This window comes from Phacochoerus africanus, chromosome 4 (assembly GCF_016906955.1).
Source record: "Phacochoerus africanus isolate WHEZ1 chromosome 4, ROS_Pafr_v1, whole genome shotgun sequence".
Classification (NCBI taxonomy): Eukaryota; Metazoa; Chordata; class Mammalia; order Artiodactyla; family Suidae; genus Phacochoerus; species Phacochoerus africanus.
The window spans coordinates 32587800-32596306 of record NC_062547.1 but is presented as its reverse complement, the minus strand read 5'-3'; the positions used below and the strand labels follow the sequence as shown (position 1 = coordinate 32596306).

General features: G+C 40.8%; 1 pseudogene; it reads right to left on the bottom strand.

The window, feature by feature from the left end:
* Positions 1-472: 472 nt before the first annotated feature.
* Positions 473-7199, bottom strand: LOC125124503 (serine/threonine-protein kinase MARK2-like; annotated as a pseudogene).
* Positions 7200-8507: the final 1308 nt, after the last annotated feature.

Genomic DNA, 8507 nt, shown 5'->3' with positions numbered 1-8507 from the left:
GGTTATACATGTACTAAAATGATTCACATTATTATCATGCTCATTACTGTGACACGGAGTTGTGGGGTCATAGAAAAGATCCTGGATCTGGAATCTCAGTTCATTTTTGCACATATTTATTGAACACCTGTTCTGGCTGGGCAGCCCTCCGAGCCCTTGGGATACATCAGTGAATAAAACAGACTGAGACTTCTGCCCTTATGGAACTTTCATTCTGGTAGGAGCTGGGGAGACAGAAAATAAATGATAAAAAAAAGAACGAGTAAGTTGTTAAGTGTATGAAACAGTAATAAAGGGAGATTATAAAAGAGGAAATTGTCTTGGGTAAATAGATTTATCAATAGAAAGGTCAAAGCAGAGTTCATGGAGAGCATGCCATGGGGGCAAGACCAAAGGTGCTGGCTGTGTGGGATCTGCCGGAACAAGAGAAGGAACAGTCAGTGCAAAAGATCCGAGGCAGGAAAGTGTTGGGTCAGTTAAGGAACAGCAGGAGGTAAGCATAGCTGGAGGTGAGCGTGGCCAGCACCAGAATGGGAGACTTGTAAGACAGCCAGAGAGGGGACACAGGGAAACACAGAGAGCTCTGTTGGCCATCATCAACTTCTTGACTTTTACTCTGAAGGAAATGGGGATTTGTTTCAGGAGTGCGAAGGAATGCAATAAATTGATTTCCATTTAAGTTTGACCTGAATGTTAAAGGATTAAAATTCTCTTCAGATTATATGGTCCCTAGTTTTTTAATGTGTATGCTAATAGAAAAAAAAAAAAAAGAATCAATTCCATCCCCTAGTTCTTCAACAAGAGAGGGAGATGGGTAGAGCTTTTCAGAAAAGCACAACAATGTTTTTCACAAAAGGACTGCCATGCCAGGCCCACCATATTTTCCCCATCACAATATGCAGATTCAGTTTCTCTTCCCAGGTGTTAAGAAAGTAATCTCAGAGATGCTTCTATAATGGTGAGAAAAGTTAACAGAAACCTCAGTCCTTGACTCCACACAGCCACCTCCTATCCCATCTCCACTGTCAGAGTTATTTTATTCTTTGACCCTCATCTCCTCATCCCCTTTAAACTCAGGACCAACCACAGAAAGCCACATTTGCTCCCCAAACAATCAGGAGAGGCACCTTCCTCTGACTAACCTGGTTCTACCTTACCCAGGCCAACAAGCCCCCTGAAGCCTTCTTTCTCTCTCTTTTTGTTTTGTTTTGTTTTTCATTACAAACCTATCCCACTCCCCTTGCAATGTTACATCAGAGTCTCTGCCAAGGGTAAGTGATGGTGACTTACTCCCTTGCAACTGGGAGCTTTGAAAAGATAGCTTATTTTCATCTGCACTGCATTGATTTATACAGAGCCATCTCCCTTCCCCCCAAACACAGAGGGAACACTGGGGAAGGGCAGAGAGACATGTCCAGGAAAAAAACAGTGATTCAGTCTCTGTAGTTTCTCCAGTTGTGGGTAGAGTGGCAGATCTGGCAGCTGGGGCCAGCTGACCTCTTCTCTTGTCCCCCATGAGGCTCCTGGGAGGCTTTTTAAGCTTAAGCTCCTTGGTTAATTTGTAGTCAGTATTTGTGAGGGCTGCAGAGATGCTGGGTAGCTACGTTAATTGAACCTGTTGAGAGACCCTTGGGGCAGTTTGCACACCTCCATTTCTACTGCACAGTGTCCCCCTGGTCCAATGAGCCCTCTGTGCATAAACGTCCCCCCCCTTTTTTTGGCCATTCTGTGGCAAGGGATCAGATCCCAGCCACAGTTGCGACCTATACCTCAGCTGTGGCAACACTAGGTCCTTAACCCACTGTGCCTGGCTGGGGATTGAATCTGCATCCCAGTGCTCCAGCGATGCCACCAATCTCATTGCAGCACAGTGGGTGTGAGCTTCTAGTACAGCTCACAGATTGCTGTTTGAGTCTGTTTCCTTCTCCTGTATCAGCATCTTAGGCTCCCTGTAGCTGGTGATCCTCAAAGCCAATGTTAATGTGGTGAGTGAGGCTTGGCTTCTCAGAAATCTTTTTCTTTATCATGGCCTTCAAGGCCCACCACAGGTTTGAGCATCTCCATGCAGTCTTTGCTTTCAGATTCATTCAGGATGCTTAGGCGAACCTGAAACAGATTTCTGTGCATAAAACTGAAGGAAAATTTGCTGCAGTGACCAACAGTCCCCTGACAGCCCTGGTTGTTCCCAGAGGGAAAGGCTGGTCACAACTGTCAGAGCCATGAACATGGATAGTTTCCTTTAGACACATGCAAGGGATGTGGTTGAGTCTGGGATGCCTCACTGATGCTGATGTTGTGAGAAGAGGGGGAAGTCATGGAGATAACACTGTGGGGTTGTGCTGGGCTGTGGCGCCTCATAGTTTCTCCCTGCAGGGTGCAGCCAGCAGGCCTGGTGGGGCTGCCTGAGGTTTTCTTGGATTCTTGGTGCAGGTGGGTGGGCTGGGGGCCCTGTGGGGGCTGGGGACACAGAAGTCAAGGAGGTTCCAACCCCAACACAATTAGGATGGCTTTGCTGTTCTAGATGGAGACCTCCCAAGCCTGGCCCTCTCCAAAAGCAGGGATTTGTTGCTTTGTTTATGTTGGTGGAGAGGCCATAGCTTGCCAAGGGGAAAAGGGGTTCTTTTTCCTCTCAGACAAGAAAGGGGGATGTCAGACATGGATTGTGCTGCTGGCCTTCCATCCTTACTCCTGGTCATCCTCAGACTGCTGATTTCCTTCATTGCTACCTTGAGTATTCCTTTTTGTTTGTTTGTTTGTTTTCTTCTTTTTAGGGCCACACCTGCAGCATATAGAAGTTCCTGGGCTAGGGATCTAATCAGAGCCATAGCCGCCAGCCTACACTACAGCCACAGCAGTGCTGGATCTGAGCTGCATCTGCAACCTACATGCAGCATGCAACAATGCCTGATCCTTAGCCCACTGAACAAGGCCAGGAATTGAACCCGTATCCTCATAGATACTAGTTGGGTTCTTAACCCGCTAAGCCGCAGTGGGAAAGCCTACCTTGAGTATTCTTAGAGTAGGGATTGAAGGCGGGAATGGCAGCCTTGCTAAAATTCTGCTGCTTGAGGTTAGCAGAGGTGCTGTGATATACCTTGTAGGATGGGAAGGGGTGCCATTTTTTAGCTCAGCTAATGGCTGGACTTTCAGGGTGATGGTGTGATCCTCCAGCTTGGATCCCTTGTAGACCTGGAGCAAGGAGGTGGCTATCACTTTGGTGTATTTCCAGCCCATCTGAAGACATGGATCTCTTCCCATGTAACCTGCAGACAACATCTGGGTGGTCCTGAGAGTCAGGGGTGGCCCACAGAAGGCTTTCTTTCATTATCTTCATGATCTACATTCATCCATCAATCTTTCATGATTTGCTCTAAAGTGCTTTTTTTTTTTGCTGGGATTGAGAATGAGAAATCTCTTGAGCAAGTCATATCCTATGGACATGTAGGAGGGGATATGGTGGTGTTGTCTCAGCACCTGCTTCTGCAGCTCCTTAAATTTCTGGGCATCAGAAGGCAAGAATCTGCTGATCAGTATATATAGGATGACACCCCCCCCCCCCCGGCCCACACACAGAGCTCCATGCATTCATTGGGGGGCCTTCAAACTTTTGACCCTGAAAGACTTTCAGGCTGCATAGGGGGGACTGCCCCACATGGTACCCAGATTGCTACCAAAAGTGAATTTGTTGCTTAGGCTAAAGACTTTAATCTTGACATTCACACCAGCATCAAAGTGCAGGCTTTTTGCTTTTAATTCTCTATGTGCAACAAACTTGCTGGTGACAGTACTCCACAGTAGACACTGCCTTTTAGAACTGTGCTTGGGCCTCTTTTCTGTCATAAATCCATGAGCCATTAGGTAATCAAACCTTTCCTCTACTATTCCATGATAAGGTAGAGAGATTCCTCAGTTTCCATCACTTCAGATGATTTATGTTGGGATGATTCAAAGCCTTCATGTTTCCAGAGTTCCCAACATGGCTCAGTAGTTGACGAACCTGACTAGCATCCATGAGGACGTAGGTTCTATCCCTGGCCTCGTTCAGTGGGTTAAGGATCTGGCCATGAGCTGTGGTGTAGGTCGTGGATGTGGCTCGGATCCTATGTTGCTGTGGCGTAGGCTGGCAGCTACAGCTCTGATTCAACCCCTAGCCTGGGAACCTCCATATGCCACGGGTGCAGCCCTAAAAAGACAAAAACAAAATCAAAACAAAACAAAACAAAAAAACCCAAAGACTTCATGATTCCTACTTTGCAGGATTGTTTCTGCAGGCTGAAGGACACCTATTGAATCTTATCAATGATATGCTGGCCCACCTCTTTCCCAGTCAGGATGTGTCAGGCCAACTTCACCTTCTGGAGAAGGGAGCAAGGCTTACAGTAACCAGAGTTCCAATCTTGGAAGACCAAATTCCTATAGGTAGCACTGCCTCAAACTGGGTCAATGAAAAGAAAACCACACTCAGGCATACAGCCGAAAGCCCTGATAGAAAGACAACTAACATCTCATCAGGAAAAACAACAACTAACACAAAAATGTTGAAAGACAAAGGAACATCTCTAAAGTACTGAAAGAAGGAAATTGCCGATCTAGAATTCTATATGAAGCTTAAATAAATAACTTTCAGAAATAAAAGCAAAATAAACATATTCTTGATTAAAAAACATATATATATATGTATATATATATATATATACATGGAAGCTGACCAACACACAGAAAATGGCAAATAGAAGGTCTTTAGTCTAAAAGAAAATGATGCCAAATGGAAATTCTTATTTACTGTAAAAAAAATCACTGGAAATATGTTGGTAAGTATATCATCATCTGAAAATGCAGGGTTGCCACAAACCTTCAATTTGTAAAAAACACAATATCTGCAAAGCACAATAAAAATAAAGCAGAATAAAATAAGGTATACCTATAAAAAGAAAGAAAAAATACATGCCAGGAAAACATATAACCAAGGAAAACTGGCACATCATTTTCTACTGGAGAATAACAAATGATCACAAATTTAGTGGATTAAATCAAAACAAATTTACTATATCACAGTGTCTGTGGGTCAGGAGTCCAGATATGCATCAGCTGAATCCTGTGCTCAAGTACTTAATAAGCTGAAATACAAGCGCTTTCCAAGGCTGCAATCTCCTCTGAGGTTTGGGAGTCTCTTCCAAACTCACAGGTTGTTGATGGAATTGTTTCTTGTGGTTATAGAACCAAGGCTCTCAGGTCACCCACCATTTCTAGCCACATGGCTTTCTTGACAACGTGGCAGTTTACGTCCTTCAAGGCCAAAGTAGAATATCTGCTGCTGCTTCATTTCACCTATTTTAAGGGTTTACCTGATCCACTCAGACATACCCAGGATAAACATCCTTTTTATTAACTCAAACTCAACTACCTGAGAACTTTCCCTACATCTGTAAAATCCCTCCACCTTTGCCATACAACATAAAACCTTATTCCACCATATTTGCTAGTCAGCTCCAGGGGAGGATATTATTCAAGGGTATGAGTGATTAGGGATCATTTGAGAATTTTTCTTACCAGAGATGGAATGATCATTTGAGAATTTTTCTTACCAGAGGTGGAATGATCATCATAGAATTATCACATGGTAATAACAAAGCAGATTTCAGAAGAAAATTACTTGGAATAAACAGGAACATTACATACTGAATAAAGGATCAATTCAGCAAGAGGACATGAATCCTACATTTATGTGCATCTAAGAACAAAAACCAAATAAATATATGTGTACCTAAGCAAAAATTGATAGAACTATAAAGAAAAACAGAAATCCATTTCTTTGGAGACTTCACTCCTTAGTCAGTAATCAATAGAACAAGTAAACAAAAAATAAAGACATAAAAGAACTGAACACCTTGAACCAAACGGATATAATTGGCATTTAGAGAACATTTTGCCACCAAGAGCACAATACACATTTTTTTCAAGTATACATTCACCAAGATAGCCCATATTCTTGCCCATAAAACAAGTTTTGTTTTGTTTTTTTCTTTTTAGGGCTGCAACCCCAGCTTATGGAAGTTTCCAGGCTAGGGGCTGAATCGGAGTTGCAGCTGCCAGCCTATGCCACGGCCACAGCAACGCAGGGTCCAAGCCATATCTGCAACCTACACCACAGCTCACAGCAACACCAGATCCCCAATTTACTGAGGGAGGCCAGGGATTGAACCCTTGTCCTCATGGATACTAGTCAGGTTTGATTCCACTGAGCCACAACGGGAACTCCAAAACAAGTTTAAAAGGATAGACATCATAGAATGATCACAATAAACTTACTAGAGATTAATAATAGAAAGATACCTAAAATAACTACAAATAATTCAAATTTAAACAACACCCTTCCAAATTATCTATAGATCAAAGAGGAAGTCCCAAGGGACACTAGGAAATATTTTTATTTAATTAAAATGAACATACAACATATGAGGAGATAGCAAGTACTGCTTTTATTTTTATATTCCCTCTATTTGACTCCTAATTCAGATTCTCCTAAAGTCTCTTTACACTGATGTCTGAACTAGACTGGCTTCCCTTGATTTACTATCAAAATTTTGATACCTAAATTGGATCAATCAGGTATGTATTATATCTTTCAAAACAACCTTTATTTATCTTGGAATGCGTTATGGATGAGAGTTTCATAAATACCTTGAACTTTGTATCATAAGCAGATGTTTCAATATGATTATTTTATTCTCAGAGCACAAAGTTTCTTTTTATAAACATCATAGGAACCTATCAATTAGGCTGAGACTAAAGATATAGTTTGAATTTTCTGTGTCCTCTTTCCATTGAATTACCTTAATCTTCTTATAAGCTAAAGAATAATTTCACATGGCTCAAGACATCAACTAAAATTGTTTCCTTTTTTATGTATTAAATCCAATGGTCAATTGGTAACTCTTTCCAAAACTGTTTCTTCTACTCCCTTCTATATCCCTTTTTCCTCCTAACTCACTATTCCTTATGTGAGATGCCCGGTTCAAAGGAAAGGCATTCATTTAAAATTCCTCGCAGAGAAAATAGCTCTAAAGTGATTAACCTATTTTCATGTTCAAAACCCTCACCTCCTTGATTTCCTTTCCCAATCTTAATTTTTCATGACTCTTCTCTAACTTCTTTAAGCAGACCACCACCATTAGCATCCTCCTCCTCACTATTATCATCCTTGTTTCTAATCCTTATTGAGAATTTATTAAATACATGCAAAGTTCTAACACTTGACCTGCATTGTCAATTGTGACAAAAAAACCTCACGTGACTGAGGACACTGAAATTTCACTCATTCTTCTAGGCTGGATCAGAGTTAGTGAGAATATCCTGAGAAATGAACTCAATTTCCTTTTTTTTTTTTTCCAGAAAAAAAGAAAAAAGCTTCTAAGTCAGATAAACTTAGATCTGTATTTACAAATTGCATTGAAGAAAGCATTTATCTCCCTGACAAAACTGTATTTTTGAATGTTTGTTTTCATTATAGTCATCTCTTTGTTTCATTTTCAAGAGAAGAAAGATGAAATTCATGTATTTAGCCTTTTCTTCTCTCATTTCTGTTGCACAAAGGAAGGTCTATAGAACCAACATGGCGTCATGGAGACAAGGCTGCAGTATCAGCAGACATCTGGGTGTGGGATGCACACAAGAAGAGCCATACTTGAGGCATGAAGTCCTAAATGCAGCAGTTGTACTGCAATTCCCAGTTGTGGATGAAGCTGTGGAAGTTGGTTTTTGGAGGAGCTCCATTTTGCTGCCTCTAGAAGCTGCTTGGCTAATAATTTTCACCTGGTTTGTAGGTTTATTGACCTTCAGGGCTATGTTAAGTCTGGCAAGAAGAGGATGAAAATAGTACAAGCTGAAACACAAAAAAACTTGCTTTTTTATATTGATATTTATCCACTTTTCTTGAATAAACACTATTTGGATTGTTGCAAGTTTTTGTTTTAATTTCCAGAGTTCTGGAGAATGTGGATATTGATAATTTTTTGCTGAGTGCTCTTACTGCTTTTACAGTAAAGATTTTCAGAGATCCTTAATCTTCTTTTCTTTTTTGTTGTTATATATATAGCTCCTATGGAATTCTTTTGTCTCTCTCCTTTTTTTGGGGGGGGGAATATGCTTTTACTTATCTAAAATAAATATTGAGGATAGTAATATTGAGGTTATTCAACTTTATAATACATTAAGGAATGATTTTCCAAAGTGATAGTACAAATGTCTTTCACCTTTTTGATTAAATGTTTCATAGGCATTTATTCATTTTGGTGCTGTTGTAAATGGAATTGTTTTCTTAATTTCCTTTATATGTTGCTTATTTCTGGTGTTTAGAAACACAGCTGATTTTTTGCATGTTGATATTACTTTGCAACTTTGATGGACTTGATGAATAAATAGCTCTAGTAGTTTGGGGTGGATTCTTTAGTATTTTCTATATAAAGGATCTTTTAATCTAAGTATAATTTTACTTCTTCCTTTCTAAT